Source organism: Nothoprocta perdicaria, unplaced genomic scaffold (genome assembly GCF_003342845.1).
Source record: "Nothoprocta perdicaria isolate Ctin4 unplaced genomic scaffold, notPer1 scaffold_69, whole genome shotgun sequence".
NCBI classification, from domain to species: domain Eukaryota; kingdom Metazoa; phylum Chordata; class Aves; order Tinamiformes; family Tinamidae; genus Nothoprocta; species Nothoprocta perdicaria.
This window is the reverse complement of record NW_020455965.1, coordinates 1,893,610-1,899,304: the sequence shown is the minus strand read 5'-3', so window position 1 is coordinate 1,899,304 and position 5,695 is coordinate 1,893,610. Positions and strand designations below refer to the sequence as shown.

Here is a 5,695-nt window from a genome sequence, read left to right as displayed (position 1 = left end):
AAAACAAACAGAATTTCTTGCACTGAGGCAACTACACAAAAGACGTGCATATGTCAAAAATACAGAACTAAGTCCCCGTGAATGCTGCACCATTAATCAAATTCCCGATCTGGTGTCACTTTTGCCAGTAAAATGATGATATTCTTCTAACCCCCTTCTGCCGGCGCGTGCCCGCAACGCATGAAGTGTGTCCCTCTGCTTTAATTTGTTTTGGAATAGCCTGCTTTAGGCATATTTTATATATTCCTTGGGAGGGGAAAAGAAATTACAAAAAAAGCCGCTACTTAAAGCTCGGCAAGGGTCTATGGCAGGGAGCAGGCAACAGCTTTTGGGGAGGGAGCAATGGGAGCTGCTGCTCGGATGCTGAGCACACAGGAGCCTCTGAGGCTGCAGCCGTGGGTGCAGGGAACGGTGTGCAGGCTGCACAGATACATTTTAGGAAAGTAAATAAACACAAAAGAGGAAGGTGCTGTAGTAAAAGCAGCTGAATGAATCACACATTTATCAGCGTGTGCTCTTATTGATGTCTTTCTCTTCCGTCATTAAAAAGATACATATATATAAAGCTATCTGCATCCCAGTGTGGATACTTTACCAGGTGCTTTTACAGTTATCGCTAACTTTCAAGCGGGCAGAAACAGCCGCTATTTATTTCTCCCGGCCCTCTCTCTTGAGGCTCCCAAAGAGCAAACCCGAAGGACAAGCGAGCCGAGGACGGGGTGCGGAGCAGCCCGGATGACACCGCAGCAGGGCCACGAGAGCAGGGAAAGCCCTGGCAGGGAAGCACAGAGCCCATTCCATGCAGGGGGTCTCCCCGGGGAGACTTTTCCAGCTTTTTCCATGAGTGGGCCTGGTGGGAGGCAGAGGAGGGAGCAGGAGGAAGGGGAGCACATGTGGATGTGCACGGAGGATGGGCAGGGGGACACAGACACTGCAGATCCTCGCAGCAAAAGTTAACGGTCAGGGAAGGGAAACAGGGCTGCAGTGGGGAAAAGGTGGAGGTTTGAGGACGGGGAAAGGGAAGGTTTTCCCTAAGGCTGGAGGAGGTGAGCGGCAGAGGAGACGCTGAGCTCCCCATCTCACAGGTCTGCCCAAGGAGCTGCCTGCTGCCTATACGCCCCCAACTAGCTCCGTTCAAACATTAAATGAAGTAGAGAAATCATCAGATAAATTGCTGGCCCTCTCTACTCAAGAGTGAAGGGTTTCTGTACAGTTGATGACAGCCCTGATCTTTTGTCTGACCTAATTTATTTCTCTTTCAGGTTAGAATGAAGCATGCTTTCCTGTCACGGGATAGCCTCCGTCCACAGATTGTGCCCTAAAAAACAGAATACGCTCTTGCCATGCTAACAACCCCCAAACTCGATGAATTTCCCAGCCTGGGCAAAGTAAACACTCTCCCCTGACAGGCAGGGATCAAAGCGTGCTAGGCATATGCCGCAAAATTACAGGTTTGGGCAAGGAGACGTCCCACCAAAGTCCATCCACGGCGCACAAGCGGCCTGAAACGCAGAGCAGCACCCACGGCCCTGGGGAGCCGCCTGCGAGCAGCTTCGGCATGACGGGTCTGATCTTGTGCTTATTTCTTAAAAAACAAACAAAAAAAATTACTTATTTCCATTCCCGAGAACGGCGTGGCTTTTGTTGCAAGGACCTGGGGATCACAGTGCAGCAAACCATCCTGTATGAGGCTCCCCATACAGAGCACGGGAGGTTTCCTGACATGTAAACTGGGCAAATAGTGCCTGCCTACGTGTGCTTTGTTGCTGCAACACTTTCTTCCAGAAGTCCAGCGTCCTGGCTCTGGGTTTTTCTGTCCGCTCGAGACCCACAAATGCCTCTAGATGGTCTCCCCACCACGCACAGCAGCAGCAGCCTGACGTGCAGGTATCGCTACCCCCATCGGCAGCCGGCAACGGCAAACCGAGAACTTAAACATTGACACGCCGACAATAAAAGGCGTTGTTAAAAACTAATTTTTAATTAAAAACCCCTGTCTGCCGGAGTCGATTAATCAGCCGTGATTTAGCTAAAAATAGACGCGTCTCACTTGCCGCCCCTCTCTCAGCTAGCGCTATATAGATCTTCGCATGAAAATCAATACTACAACTTTACACTGAAAACATTTTACAGCAGCGTAAACTGCCTCAGATATAGCTATTATTTCCTAGGGTATTTCCAGCGCCTGCATGAGACAGGCTATGAGCTCCCCCTAGTCGCCACAAGCCGCCACTTGCAGCCAGGGCTTGCGAGGCACCTAAAAAGCCAGCAAAGTTTATTTTGGAAAGTATTTTATATCAACAAACAATAGCGAGCGCGAAGCAATCGAGATAGGGCAGCGTGCGGGAGAAATAAATTAAAATCTTGCCGTGTGAGGCACTTTGAGCCCAAAAGGCTACGCGGGCAGTGAGCTCAGCTGCATGAAGAGCGAGCAGAAGAGGTGTCAACTCAAGTCGGTAACTGATATCAATAATTTGTACTATTTCCTCGTCCTCTGCGTTCTAATTATTGTCAAATATGCCACCGGACAAGCCTTTGTTCAGCAGAGAAACACGCATTTCGCACAAGCCGAGGGCTCCGGCCGTCCCGATCGAGCACAGGCAGGTTTGTAAAATCTTAAAGACTTTTATTTCTCAATATTTAAATAAGCCTGACAAAATATGCTCTGCATCTGCCGACCAGTGAGAAAAGGCAAAAGGCTTCCTCACCCGCTGCCAGACACCGAGCAGATCAACCAAAAGGGACTGCACAATCTAGATCCACCATCAGTGATCCTCCGCATCACTTTTCAAAATATATATTTTAAAAGACCATGAAACTACAAAAATATGACAGTATTTTTTTATCCTATGAGTCCAATACAAATATATTCAAGTAAAAGGCAACCTGAAAATCTCCAGAACACAACCCTTTCTTTTTTTTCCTGACCTATTTAAAGTCAACACATGTAATGTCAGTTAAAAACATGTTAGGCTTTTCTGTGCACAACTATGCAGGTATTATGAAAAGAAAAAGAAGTCATCTCCAAAACAATATCCTCTCTAATTCTTTAGTAACAGCTTACATCTCTTTTTGTGTAAGTGTTGATTAGTTTTTCTTCTCCGTAGGAAAAGATTCATTAACTGTACTACAGCTAAATGCATTTTAAGTGAAGTTATTTGAAGTAATTTGCAAAAACTTTGACATGCAAAAAAAAAATGTTACTGTTGCTTTTTTTATTTTTAATGTGTAAATAAAAACCGATAAAGTGATAAAGAAAATTACTACTCCTCCTGGGGAACCTGTTGACCAGATAGAGAAGAGTCTCCCCTGGGAAGCCTGGCTCTCTCTGGAATCGCAGGATTTCCCCATCCTTTCCCTCCCAATCTTTGCTGCTGTTCTAGAGAATGTTCTTGCCTTGCCGCCTTCTGCAGAGCTGCTCTGAGTTCTTCACTTGCTCTTGCCTTTCACATTTTCTTCAAATGTGAAATGCAGGACTAGTTTGAAAACAGATTTCTTAAGTTATAAAAAAAAAAGGGGGGGGGAAAAAAGGTGAACGATTTTAGGCTGGAAAAACAGTAGTCTGAATCAAACCAAAATAATGCTTCTTTGCACGGAGCAGCTCTCCAGCACAGCCTCCTCTTTCCCCCCTCATGGCGCTTTTTGCTTTGTGCACCCGTTGAAGTGAGCACAGCCACCAAGTTTGTTCTGTCCACCAGCCCCAAAGAAAGGTCCAGAGCTGCTCTTTTCTCTCCATGTCTTCCCCCTTTTTGTGCTGCACATGCATCCATTACAGGGCTGCCGGGGGAGCCTGGCAAGGACAAACAGGCCACTCAGTTTTGCAGTTCTTAAAAGACCACTGTGCTAATGAGACCCGGCAACTCTGGAGCACAGCTACATGGCAGTTTCTCTGCTTTTTGTGTTTGTTTGTCTTACACTCCGGATCTAAACGTTTCTCTGAACACCAAGAGCATGAAACCTAATAAACTGCAGCTAAGCAGTGTCAGAAAACCTTTCTCTTTCTCTCTCTGCCCATCTCCCTCTCCCTATCTCTTGCCTTGCCTGGCACAGACCTGCAATCCATCCTGAAATGCAACTCTCCTGATGGATGCCAAAAAAGGGAGAGGATTAAAAATTAAAAAAAAAAGAAAGAAAGAAAGAAAGAAAGAAAGAATGAATGAATGAAAAAAAAAAAAAAAAAAAAGCCAAACCTAAACATGCCATAAATGCAAGATTTCATAAAGCACTATCAATTCATCCTGGCTTTGGGGGCTTGGCTTGGCTTGGGGTTGGGTTTATTTTGTTGCAAGTGTTTTGGCTTCCCATTCCCTTGCAATGCTACTTTGCAGACTCAAACTGCCCCACAGCCTCCCTGGGCTGCTTTTTTTTTTCCAATTTATGCTCCCCCCATCACCACGAATTGCACCTTCCTGAGCAGTGCAGCCCCCCGCGCCGGCCGCCCGCAGCAGGGCCCTGCATCGCTGCTGCTCCTCCTGCGCCCCCAGCCCCAACCTGGGCACCGGCCGCGGCCCCCTCTGCATCTCCCGCCCTCCTCCCGGGGATACCTCCGTTTTTGGCTGCCCCTGCTCAGTGTGCAGCCCGATTTCCTCGCGGAGCCTCCTCGGGATGGAGAGGCGGACAGACGTGCGCGGGGAGGGAGGGAAGCTGCGCGCCGCGCTCCATCCCTGCCCGGCTAAACCCCCTGCACATGCCGCTCCTCGGCACCTCTCCACGCTCCCCTGCCTCCTTATTGACTCCCAAGCAAAGCGATCGGAAAACGAGATCAAATTGGAAGAGGAAACCTACCTGGCTTCTCTTCTCCTCCCCACCTCTCCCCGCCACACACACACACACACGCTCCCCCCAACAGCAACAGCAGCAAAAGGAGAAATGTTTCCCCCTCTAAACAAATTCAGACGTGCGCAACAAACCAGGTTTCCCGCACACCCCCTTTCGACACCCCGCATCTCCTCACAACTGAGACTGGAAAGAAGTGGGAGAAATTGCACGGGGCGATTCAGAGGGTTTGGGATGCTGATTCTTATTATATATACATATGTAAAAGGAGAAATAGTATTTTTTTTTAAATAAAGCCACCTAAAGTCACTAACAAAAAGGGAAATGCATCTTCCAAACCGAATAGTTAAAAACAAAATGCAATTAATGAAGGGGAGGAGTGTGTGGGGGGGGCACGTTTTATGGTGATGCAAATCTGGCCCCAAAATAACAATGAATTAAAAACACTCCCCCCCACCCCAAAGAGAGCTGAATACCAGATGCATCTTCATTTGTGCTCCACCAGCTGATGGGCTGGGGAGGGGGGAGAGGAGGAGGAATGGGTTAAAAAAGGAGCAGAGAAAAAAAAAAAAAGAAGAAGAGGAAAGAGCGAAAGAGCAAAAGAAATTGGAATTTTGGGAGCCAAAACATCCCCCCACAACCCTCCCCTACGAAAGAAAAAAAAAACTCACGGGAGATGGAAAATATACATATATATATCTCGATTCCCAAGGAAATCTTACAAACAGAAATTTATCACCGGTAACAAAGAAAGAGCGGAGCTCGCAAGCACCAAATGCTCCTGGCAGATGGCTCCTATTCTTGGCTTTCAGGGGAGGGCAGAGAAGCCGGGGGGAGATATTTTATTTATTTATTTAAATTCTTTAAAATGGGAACATAAATATTCGGGTGGGCCGCGGCGGCCGCTCAGCCCCGGGCC

General features: G+C 47.6%; 1 protein-coding gene across 2 annotated transcripts in view; it reads right to left on the bottom strand.

Moving 5' to 3' along the window:
* Positions 1 to 5,695, bottom strand: part of BCL11B (B cell CLL/lymphoma 11B) — a 90,153-nt gene that overhangs the window by 83,555 nt on the left and 903 nt on the right. The gene's annotated exons all lie outside the window — the stretch shown is intronic.